The 12,881-nt window shown below is 34.4% G+C and overlaps 1 protein-coding gene across 1 annotated transcript in view; it reads right to left on the bottom strand.

Annotated features, from left to right (window-relative positions):
* CNBD1 (cyclic nucleotide binding domain containing 1) overlaps positions 1 to 12,881 on the bottom strand; it is a 329,575-nt gene that overhangs the window by 181,188 nt on the left and 135,506 nt on the right.

The following is a 12,881-nucleotide window of genomic DNA, read 5'->3' as shown; positions in this document are numbered from 1 at the left end:
TGAAGGCAACTGAGATTTATATACTGACAATGGAAGTGTAAAAGAGTACAGCCACACTAGAAAAGTATTTGCTCATTCCTGAAAATGTTAAAAAAATATCCTTCCCGTGAAATGTGGTCATAAGTATTTATAAAAACTTGTACACAATTCTTCATAGCACCTTTAATCACAAACCCAAAATTAGAATGAACATGAACACACAACGAATGAAAAAACAAAATGTAGTATATCCCTATAATGGAAAATAATTCAGTATTAAAAAGAAACAGATTACTATAAAATATTGATGATCTCAAGATCAGTATGCTGAGTGAAATAAATTAGACACTACATAGTACATATTGCATTATTCCATTTATATAAAAATCTTACAAATGGAAACAAACCACAATGACAAAAAAAAAAAAAAAGCAATGGGTGCTTTCCTGGGACCAAGAGTGGAGGGAGGAGTATACTGTCTGTCAGCCCATGGGGAGAATGAAACTTTTAGAAGTGATTCTTTTTTATCTTGTGTTTGTAGTTTCAGAGTTTATAATATTTGTCACAACCTATCAAATTATATACTTAAATGCATGCAGTTTATTGGAACTTATGCCTACTTAAAATTGATATTAAAGTAATTCTCAATAAATTCCAAAGAGCAGACACTATGCAGATCTATAGACCCCACTTTACTTATGGTATTCTGGAATAACCCCAAATCAAGCAAAAATAGCTTTAGAAAATTCACAGCTCTTTCACATACTAGGATCTCTAATGGTATTTTCTGTGGAAAGATGTTCTTAAACACAAACAAAAGAGTTAAAGCCACCAAGGCTATATTAGTTGCTTTTAGCCACCTAGCCCCAACTATAGTGGACTTGTCTTAACTGGAGGAACCCAAGCACATGAGTATCTTTGATGAAGAATTCAGGGATCCAGTGTAATGATTCCTCTCAAACTAATTGTGTTTATTTTCTCAAAGGAGACATTAAAACCAGAGTCTGGTCTCTGCAATGGTTCCTAGGTATTTTAAATTACCCTCATGCCATGTGTTCCTTGTTACTTTGCTTGGAATGGGTATTTTATCTACAAATGCACTGCTTTGGGAAGTGAAACCAACTACATTCATACAGCTTGCAATTCACATCAACAGTACTATCCCAGCAACCTCTTCCTAACAAAGTAAAATTGCATATGAATTCAACTGGTGTTTCAGGAACTTACTGAAAATACTCATAAAAAAACAATAGACATGCCAATAGAATGGACAACCTGGAAGAAACGGAAAAATTCTTAGAAAGGTAAAACCTTCCAAGACTGAACCAGGAAGAAATAGAAAATATGAACAGACCAATCACAAGTAATGAAACTGAGACTGTGATTAAAAATCTTCCAACAAAAGTCCAGGACCAGATGGCTTCACAGGTGAATTCTATCAAACATTTAGAGAAGAGCTAACACCCATCCTTCTCAAACTCTTGCAAAAATTGCAGAGGAAGGAATATTCCCAAACTCATTCCATGAGGCCACCAAAACCCTAATACCAAAACTGGAAAAAGATACTTCAAAAAAAAAAGAAAATTAAAGACCAATATCACTGATGAATATAGATGCAAAAATCCTCAACAAAATACTAGCAAACAGAATCCAACAACACATTAAAAGGATCATACACCATGATCAAGTGGGATTTATCCCAGGGATGCAAGGATTCTTCAATATATGCAAATCAATCAAAGTGATACACCATATTAACAAATTGAAGAATAAAAACCATATGATCATCTCAAAAGATAAAGAAAAAGCTTTCAACAAAATTCAGTACCCATTAATGATAAAAACTCTCCAGAAAACAGGCATAGAGGGAACTTACCTCAACATAATAAAGGCCATATATGATAAAAACCACAACCAACATGGTTCTCAGTGGTGAAAAATGGAAACCATTTCCTCTAAGATCGGGAACAAGACAAGGATGCTCACTCTCACCACTATTATTCAACACAGTTTTGGAAGTTTTAGCCACAGCAGTCAGCGAAAAAAAGAAACAGAAGGAATCTAAATCAGAAAAGGAGAAGTAAAACTGTCACTGTTTGCAGATGACATGATACTATATATATAGAATCCTAAAGATGCCACCAGAAAACCACTAGAGCTCATCAAGGAATTTGGTAAAGTAACAGGCTACAAAATTAAGTCAGAGAAGTCTCTTGCATACCTATACACTAATAATGAAAAATCTGAAAGAGAAATCAAGGAAACACTCCTATTTACCACTGCAACAAAAAGAATAAAATACCTAGGAATAAAACTATCTAAGGAGACAAAAGACCTGTATGCACAAAACTATAAGACACTGATGAAAGAAATTAAATATACTACAAACAGATAGAGAAATATACCATGTTCTTGGATTGGAAGAATCAACATTGTGAAAATGACTATACTACCCAAAGCAATCTACAGATTCAATGCAATCCCTATCAAACTACCAATGACATTTTTACAGAACTAGAACAGAAAATCTCACAATTTGTATGGAAACACAAAAGACTCCAAATAGCCAAAGCAATCTTGAGAAAGAAAAATGGAGCTGGAAGAATCAGGCTCCCTGACTTCACACTATACTACAAAGCTAAAGTAATCAAGACAGTATGGGACTGGCACAGAAACAGAAATATAGATCAATGGAACAGGATAGAAAGCCCACAGATAAACCCATTCACATATGGTCACCTTATATTTGATAAAAGAGTCAAGAGTATAGAATGGAGAAAAGACAGTCTCTTCAATAAGTGGTGCTGGGAAAACTGGACAGCTACATGCAAAAGAATGAAATTAGAACACTCCCTAACACCATACACAAAAGTAAACCCAAAATGGATTAAAGACCTAAATGTAAGGCAACACACTATCAAACTCTTAGAGGAAGACATAGGCAGAACACTCCATGACATAAATCACAACAAGATCCTTTTTGAAACACCTCCTAGAGAAATGGAAATAAAAACAAAAATAAACAAATGGGACCTAATGAAACTTAAAAGATTTTGCATAGCAAAAGAATTGATAAACAAGATGAAAAGACAACCCTCAGAATGGGAGAAAATATTTGCCAACAAAGCAACTGACAAAGGATTAATCTCCAGAATACACAAGCAGCTCATGCAGCTCAATATAAAAAAGAACAAAAAACCCAATCCAAACACGGGCAGAAAACCTAAATAGACATTTCTTCAAAGAAGATACAGATTGCCAACAAACACATGAAAGGATGCTCAACATCACTAATAATTAGAGAAATGCATATCAAAACTACAATGAGGTATCACCTCACACCAGCCACAATGGCTGTCATCAAAAAATCTGCAAACAATGAATGCTGGAGAGAGTATGGAGAAAAGGGTACCCTCTTGCACTGTTAGTTGGAACATAAACTGATACAGCCACTATGGAGAAGAGTAAGGAGGTTCCTTAGAAAACTAAAAATAGAATTACCATATGGCTCAGCAATCCCACTACTGGGCATATACCCTGAGAAAACCATAATTCAAAAAGAGTCATGTACCACAATGTTCACTGCAGCACTATTTAAAATAGCCAGGACATGGAAGCAACCTAAGTGTCCATCGACCAATGAATGCATAAAGAAGGTGTGGCACATATATACAATGGAATATTACTCAGCCATAAAAAGAAACGAAATTGAGCTATTTGTAGTGAGGTGGATGGAACTAGAGTCTGTCATACAGAGTGAAATAAATCAGAAAGAGAAAAACAAATACCATATGCTAACACATATATATGGAAATTTAAGAAAATGGTTCTGAAAAACCTAGGGACAGGACAGTAATAAAGATGCAGATATAGAGAATGGACTTGAGGACATGGAGAGGGGGAAGGGTAAGCTGGGACAAAGTGAGAGAGTGGCATGTACATATATACACTACCAAATGTAAAATAGATAGCTAGTGGGAAGCAGCCTCATAGCACAGGGAGATCAGCTTGGTGTTTTGTGACCACCTAGAGGGGTGGGATTGGGAAGGTGGGTGGGATACCTAAGAGGGAGAGGATATAGTCACATATGTATACTTATAGCTGATTCACTTTGTTATACAGCAGAAGCTAACACAAAAATGTAAAGCAATTATACTCCAATAAAGATGTTAAAAAAAGAAAAATATAGCTCAAGTAGTCTCATGGACTCTTCAAACTTACTTAGAAATACTTGCTTCAATATTCTTGTCTCTCTGAGTCTATCACTTATAAAAATATTATATCCTGAATCTTGCCCAATCTTAACCAAGCCCATCATTGAAAAGAACCTTGTTAAGTCATGTCACTCAAAGCCTCATAAATATCTTGCGTTTGCCCTCCCCGTTCTATTAAGATAGATACCTCCCTTTCTGTGGTAAGCCATTTGTTCCAACAGATTATTTGGTGGTGTTTTCAAAAAACAAGCATTTAACAGCTTTTGACATCAACAAAGTAAAGCAGCTTCAGAATGTTCAATTCCTCATTCAAATCATGGACACTGATCAAGACAGCTTCAAAGAAACCAATTTATATAATCTCTGTATTTTTCACCATGAATGTTTGTCCTTAAATTTCTCAAATAAATCTCTCAGCTACATTTTCCTGACATAAGTCACTCAGAGCTTTATTGTACTTAACTAACTAGGTGAGTAGCTGTAATTATAATTGCAATTCTAATTAATATTTCCTTACACTATCTAATATTCATAATAATTAGGATACCTAATAATTTAAGTTATACAAACCACCAATAATATCAGTCAAAAGTCCTACTTAGAGAGTGACTATATCTTTGGGACAAACTGTATCAGGCCCTATTAAGATACCATCCAGATGTAGGCTGTAATTATTGTTATGGAATCACCACTCTGTGTAGACTCTGGAAACCAGGACATTTCTCAGAGGTTTAATAAGAGCTACTTCCTTCCCTGTCACTCAACCTCCTCTGTAGTTCTCACTCCCTTCATGCTAGGAATATTATACCTTTTTCTACATAAGGGGTAAATCTCTGCCTTCCTCTCTCTCAGCATAACTGCACTTTCAGAAATGTCTTGAAGTTGCTGCATGTTTAATGTATACTGAGTTACGCCACTGATATGTGTATTTTTCTTGAGTATGTCAGTCGAAATTTGAAAGACAGCGGCTACACCCATGGGCTAAAGAAGTCTCTCTCAGAGAGCTATTTAGGCCAAAATAACAAGATAAACAAAAAAATATTCCAAAACCCTATGTACATGCAGTTCAAAAAGGAAGAAATAGAAATGGCATATGGACATACTATATGCTTTTACCTCATTAACAATTGAGATGTACAGATAAAAGCATTCTGTATTATGTGCTTTTATGTGTCAAAGACTGTTCTAAGAGTTTTACAAATATTAATGTGTTTAATCCTCAAAAAAAACTCTGAGATAGTTATAATTATTATTCCCATATATACAGATAAGCAATTGAGACATACAGATGTTATGTATTTTTTCCAAAAGAATAAAGTAATTGGAAGGGCCAAGATGCATGCTCTTAACTACAAATGTATAATGCCACTCAATCCTTAGAGCTAAAAAAAAGAAGAGGAACCAATTTTCCATAGATGCTTCCGGAAAATGGAAAATGGGGAAACATTTCATAGTTCACTTTATGAGTCCAGTGTAACCTTAAAAATAAAACCTGACCAGGATTCTGTACAGAAAGGAAAATTAAATACAAAATTCACTCATGAAAATGAGTCAGAAGAATCTTAAATGAAATATTGGCAAATTTATCCCAGCAAGAATCAGAAAGATAAGACCAAGTTGGGTTTATAATAAGAATCAATGATGCTTTAATCTTCAAAAACTTACCAACATAATTCACTATTGAATAAAGGAAGAAAAAAGACATATGATCATCATAATAGAAAAATAATTCAATCAAATTCAACAATCTTAACAAAAAACATTAAGAAACCAGGAATATAAGAGAGTATCTTTATTATGATAAGGTAAACATATCTATTTAAAACAGTTATCATAGATAAAGCTGAACACTTTCCCTCTAAGAGACACAATGGCATTTGATAGTTGTCATCATTCCTAATGAGATTGGATTTTAATTCCAATATTTTAAGATAAGGAAAAGAAATAAAAGTTATATAAAGAGGAAATAGAAAAAATGCTTTCATTGGCAAATGGTATGATTTTGCATTTGTAAAAAATACAAAATAGGGGCTTCCCTGGTGGCACAGTGGTTAAGAATCAGCCTGCCAATGCAGGGGACATGGGTTCGAGCCCTGGTCCAGGAAGATCCCACATGCCCCAGAGCAACTAAGTCCATGTGCCACAACTACTGAGCCTGTGCTCTAGAGCCCATGAGCCACAACTACTGAAGCTCACACCTAAAGCCCATGCTCCACAACAAGAGAAGCCAGGGAATGAGAAGCCCGCACACCACAACCAAGAGTAGCCCCCGCTCGTCACAACTAGAGAAAGACCACATGCAGCAATGAAGACCCAACACAGCCAAAAATAAATAAATTAATTAATTTTTAAAAATACAAAATAATCTAAAGAAAATTTAATAAAATAACTGTTAACATTACTAGATACAAGGTCAATATCTGAATCAATTTTACTTCTTTATCTCAAACAAAAATATTTTAAAAGATACTATGTGCAACAGTATCAAAAATAAATAGATCTAAATAAAATTAACATATTCAAATAGAAAAATAAAACATTATTGAGAGAAAATAGAAAAGGCCTAATAAGTGGAGAAACAAATTATTTTCATACATGGGAAGAATATATAAAGCTGCAAGTTCACCCCTGATTAATCTCCAGGTTGAATGAAATCCCAAATATTTTCAGGTGGATTGTAAATCTAAAAAGAAAGATAAACCATAAGCTCTGGAAGGTAACAAAGTATGTTTTCTAAAGCTCTGGTAGAGAAAGATTTCCTAAACAAGACACAGAAATTGTTAACCAGAAAGGAAAAGAACAATACATTAGAGTATATTAAAATTTAAGATAATGCTTATTAAATGATAACATTAAGAGACTGAAAAGTAAAGCTTCACAGTGGGAGAAGATATTTGCAACACATATAACCAGCAAGGGGCTTATACCCTCAATAAGAAAAAGACAATTTAATTTTTAAAATGGGCAAAATATTTGAACAATTTTCATTAAAAATATTTCATTTGTCAATAAACAAGTGAAAAGACACTCACTCATCATCAGAGAAAATCATAGTAACTAAACAATGAGATATATCCATACCCAACGATATGGTTAAAATTAAAAACTGATCTCTCTCTCTGTCTCTGTCTGTCTCTCTGTCTCTCTGTCTCTGTCTCTCTCTGTCTCTCTGTCTCTCTCTCTATATATATATATATATAAATTGCAGAATTCTCTGCAATTATTAATCACTGTATTTTATGTTTATTTCTCTCTCTCTCACCTTTTCCTCCAACAATACCAAAGGTAGTTTTTCCCTCCTCATGCCAGACAGAAAGAAGACTCAAAAAAGTTTAATGCTCTTCAAAAGAGAATAATCTGATATATGCTGGATAAGACTAGAGTTGTGAAAAGACAAAGAAGGTAATGGAACGAAGACTGAGTCAGAGAGTAGGGTGTAAACAGAGAAGAATAATCAGAGTGACAGCAGAAGGAGCCTCTTCTCTCACAAGGACTAGTTGGTGAAGGGGACACCATGCCCAAATGTCCAGAAGTTTGGACACCCCCTTATTTATTGTCTGTGAGCACCCAGCTCTCTGACACCTCCTGAATGGAGAGTGAGGGATTACATATTTATTTGGAGATTGAGACATCAAATAAAATCCTCACCCTCCAACAAAAATGAAACTGACAGGACTAAATGGGAGCTCTCCTAGGAGTTTAGCAGCTGTGTACACAACACCGCTCTTAGGAATGCGTGAGTGAGTTAATGAGCAGAGGAAGTTGGAACATTTGAGCACAGAGTAAATCTCACATAAATGCCAATATGAGATTTACCTACACCTAAAATGCTAAATTTCAAAAGCACTAAAGATTAAGACAAAGTTGAAGTGAAATAAAAATGGCAATTCCAGTGGATCCCTAGAACTTTTCATTCCAAGTTTCCACTGTTCACTATATTTGTTACTGCCTGACATAAGCATCCACAAAATTTCTTCTCTATGGTTGTAATTATTCAAAACTATTTTTTCAAAACAGTAACAACAGCAAAAGCAGCCATGGTAACAGCAAATAAATGATGGAATAACACCAAAATCATTTAGATAAAACAAAAGATATAAACAGATAAGTTTACAAAGCAGAGATTTGTTTATTCATTCTAAAAATCCTTCATCTTTGCACCAAATTAGCAGGTGTAGCTAATTTGAGAACAAGACCAGTCTGTTTTTCTCACTTCAACCAGGTGTTTTCTTGGTTCATATGTCTCGAGTAACACAGTTTTGTTGAAGATAATTTCTGCACTTGCAATATTCCTGGGCAATCCCAAAAGTGCTTATTATATTTCTTTCTGTGTGAGAAAGTCTTACATTAGGCTAAGAGATCATGAGCTTTACCTACTTCAAGCATACAATATTTAGATCCTTCTAGTGCACTGCCTTCCTGGCCAAGAATACTTTAGGAGAAGGGAAAATATTAAGTGAGAGGAAGTGGCTTGGCTGAGAAGGGAAGAGAAAATAGCTTTATTTTCAGATTCTTTAAGTACATGTTTAATGATGTTTTACATATGTTGAACATCAAACCCTAAACAGGTTCTGACAAATTATCTTTTTCCTCTTATTTATTAAGTTCATAGATGAACTTATTGATTGATACAACCCTTTGCTCTAGAAAAGTTTTGAAATTAGCTCATCAAAACACAAACTAGAGTAACTATATAAGCTCAACCTCACATCCTGGCCTAAACATACATAAACTGAGCACATATAAACATTGGCACATTGGTAAATTATTTAATCACCTGGAACCTTGGTTTTCTTATGTTTTTTAATATGAACACAAAGGTTTGTTGTGAAGACTAAAATTAAGTGAAAGTGGAAAATCAACTAATACTTCTTTCTCAGACCCCTTAACCCATTCAAAGTGAAAAAAAATAGGATTTTTTTCTTACCATTTTAAGAACATATTACTTAAAACATTATTACATTCATTTATTGAAAACATATTTTAAGTGTCTCCCACATGCAAGTGATTTGTAAATTAACTAAAAAATATCAGAATGTGATGAGTTAGACAGCATCCATCTACAAGTGATTCTGCTGCTCTATGAGTAACCCAATAAGTCATGCTTGCTTTTTGTTGGAGGTCAAAATCACTGATGCAATTTAAAAAGCAATTAAACACTGCAAGAACAGATGATTAATTGTTCACACCTCAGTATGCTTAATGTATTATCAAAGTCTAATTTGCTAAAGCTATAGAGGAGATTATTTGTTGCATCTTTTTAGAGTACTGTATAATAGTTACTCAGTATTTTATTGGATAATTATTTCCAAGACAGGCTCAGTTGATAACTATTCTTAGGTCAAATTAGTCTCTCCTATTTGTGAGTGATTATTTAAATTCTTTATTGGAGAGAAACATGAAAATGAAAGGATAGTCTTAGTTCTCCTCAGGTGAAAACCCTAAGTATATTAGGAGGTATGAAAAAAATTTCACGGAGAAATAACACACTGGTGGAGATCAATCACATTTTAAAGAGGCAAATTTTAAAAATACAAGGTTATGAGTTAAATAATGAGTAAATACAGATGGTCTTTGTTCAATAATTTTAACTTGTGATGAATGAAAAAAGAAAGGAATGCTCTGAAATCTCTAAAAGAAAGCCTATATTTACCCTGGAGATAGGTGGGGAAAAGATTTAAATTTTGTGACTAAATACAATTGGATTTCACTTTAAATCTCCCTTATTGGTCTTATTTTAAATTTTTCAAACATTAAAAAGCTGTAAACGAACACTGTGTGTCATTTAAAACTGCCATCAGTAACATCTTCAAAAATAAAAGTAGAAATGTTATACTTATGCACAGCAAATGTTTTCTGGTAACATCAGGGGGGTTAAGATCTCAAGAGCGCAGTCAAAATACCAACAGTAGAATTAGTAATGCCATAGTAACTGCACAATTATTAGAGTGGACCTTTATTTTTAAGGCATACCATATATACACATTGAGAAATGCTTGTGTTTTCTCCTCGTACTCTTTACCCATTTTTCCTCAAGCTTATTCACTGAAATTAATACAGTCAAATTATCAATTTTTAAAGGATTTGTTCACATATGAGGCCAACTTGTAGCCATGTTTAATTTTCCATCTCTAGAGAAATGAGCTCAACTCTCAAGTGCATGATCATGTAGAAGAGAAGATGCCCCGACCAATGATGGCAGCAAACAAGTGGATTGTACCTAAGTTAAAAATGAAGCCAGTAGAATCATTTTTTCCAAACCTACATGAATCACAGAGTCATGAAATTTTAGATCTGGAAGGAACCATCAATATTATCTAATCCAAAACTTTTACTTTACAAACAAAATCCGGAAATGCAAATTCCCTAGCTTGAAGACATGAAGACGTAATTATATTATAAATTGTAACAGTTAGTAGATCATAGGAAGTAAAAATAAAATACATTTTAACAATTGTATGAACTTACACAAACATACAGATATATGATTTAATCACACTTTTTGAAAGAATTATTAGTTTTCAAAATATTAAATTACAATCTAATAGAGGCAGTTTCCAGAATTTGTAAAATTCTAAATACATTGGTTTATCAATAAATCAGGCCATAGAAATGTGTATAACTTCCTTCTGGAATTAAGATACATAAGGCTGTACATTAAATTAAAAAAAATCGCCTAATCTATCAAAGTAATAACTACTCTAGAAATAAAAGAAGAATGTCTGTAATTATTCAGTTGAAAGGTTTGGGAATACCTAAAGCTCTGATCAAAGTATCTGGGATATTTCTTTAGGGAGGAAGGACTGGAATAAAAAGAGATGAGGCACCCTAGTGGATAAAAAATGGAAACCCACCAAATTTATAAGGCAGCAGCACTCACTCCTCCAGGGAAGAGAATGTTCTGAACCATGGATTTCAGCTCTCTTTGTCCTGGGAGTAGGATATCTTATGTAACATCCAAATAATTCTTGTTCTAATTACATACAACCTTCTGATTATAGTTCATCTTTGTTTTCCAGCCACTTAACAACAGTAATAAAGATCACTAATTGACTGACATAAACCTAGTTTTCATGACCATTTTAAGTATGTTGGCATTTTGGTTTATACATCACGTTCTATGAGATTGGTATTGTGACTCTATGTCCGAGGATTTGCCACCATCATGCTGACAACACTGTGTAACTAAAACTAAAAGGATGAAGTCTAGCCCTGGTTGTAGTGAATTTCCAAATGTTGTTGCAGGACTGTACTGAAGTTCATAACCTCCAGTAATCTTTACTTCCTTCATGACCTCTAGGAATCACTGTGCTTTTTTCTTTGAAACTTAGATATAGATTAGTAGGAAAAAGTCACATATTGGTTAGGAATATGTGCTTTAGAACTAGAGAGAGATGGATTCGAGTATGGCATACACATTTATAGGCATGTGTCTTTTTGCAAGGACCAATTTACTCCTAAATTTGGTGGAAAATTTGGAGGACAACTTTAATGCCTGGACAAAATATAAAAATATTTACATGAAGGCATCAGAGGGTTAATAATGCCACAAAGAAAAGTGTACTCAGTATTTGGAGTTGCCTTTCCCTTATAAATCTGTCAATTCCTATAATTTTGAGATGGAAAATGGAGAACAAAAATTAGAATCCAGGCCTGCTAAAGATGTGCCTAGTAAATATGCTACAAATTGGTTGGTAGCCTAAAAGGTTAATTTTCAGAGTAAAGGTGAATTAGAATTAAGACCACAGAGGGGGCCTCCCTGGTGGCGCAGTGGTTGAGAGTCCGCCTGCCGATGCAGGGGATACGGGTTCGTGCCCCGATCTGGGAGGATCCCATATGCCGTGGAGCGGCTGGGCCCGTGAGCCATGGCCGCTGGGCCTGCGCGTCCGGAGCCTGTGCTCCGCAGTGGGAGAGGCCACAACAGTGAGAGGCCCGCATACCGCAAAAAGAAAAAAAAAAAAAGACCACAGAGGGACTACGGCCCACTGTTGAATCATCTCAATTCCTTAAATTGGATTAAGAAGTCCATATTACTAGTGCTCCTCAAAGCCCACCAGAAGCAATGTAAATCCTGTCTGGAGAGAAGAAACATCTCTAATGCTCTCAGTGTTTCTACAATTTTTCAAATACAGTGGTTGGCACATTAAAAAAAAAAAAAAAAAAAGCAAATCAGGCCCAGTTGGAGAAAGACACCATAAACAAAACAAAACAGCAGAAAAACAGACAATAGAAATAAATCCACAACTCTAGATATTAGAGTTATCAGACATAGGCTGTAAAATAAACTTTGCTTACTATGCTTCAAAGAGACTTGGACTTCTTCAGAGAACTGGAAAATCTATAAAAAGCATCTGGAAGATTTGAAATTACAAAAATGAAAAACACGACAACCAAATTAAGAACTAAATAGATGGTAGTAACAAAAGAAAAAACAAAGATATAGAATTTATGAACCAAAAATAATCAAAATAAAATAGCCAGAGTGAAGCATGCAGAAAAGAATGAAAGATATAGAAAGTAAGAGTTACAGAGGATACATTAAGAAGGTCTAATATACATGTAATTGTTTCTGCAGAAGAAGAGAAGTGAGTGAAAGGAACAGACGCAAATTTTTAATAGATAGTGCCTGTTTTACTGAGCAAGAAAAGGCAAGCCACAGATTTTAAAAGCCCATGGAAGATAAAACAG

This window comes from Mesoplodon densirostris, chromosome 13 (genome assembly GCF_025265405.1).
Source record: "Mesoplodon densirostris isolate mMesDen1 chromosome 13, mMesDen1 primary haplotype, whole genome shotgun sequence".
Classification (NCBI taxonomy): Eukaryota; Metazoa; Chordata; class Mammalia; order Artiodactyla; family Ziphiidae; genus Mesoplodon; species Mesoplodon densirostris.
This window is presented reverse-complemented; position numbering and strand designations above follow the sequence as displayed.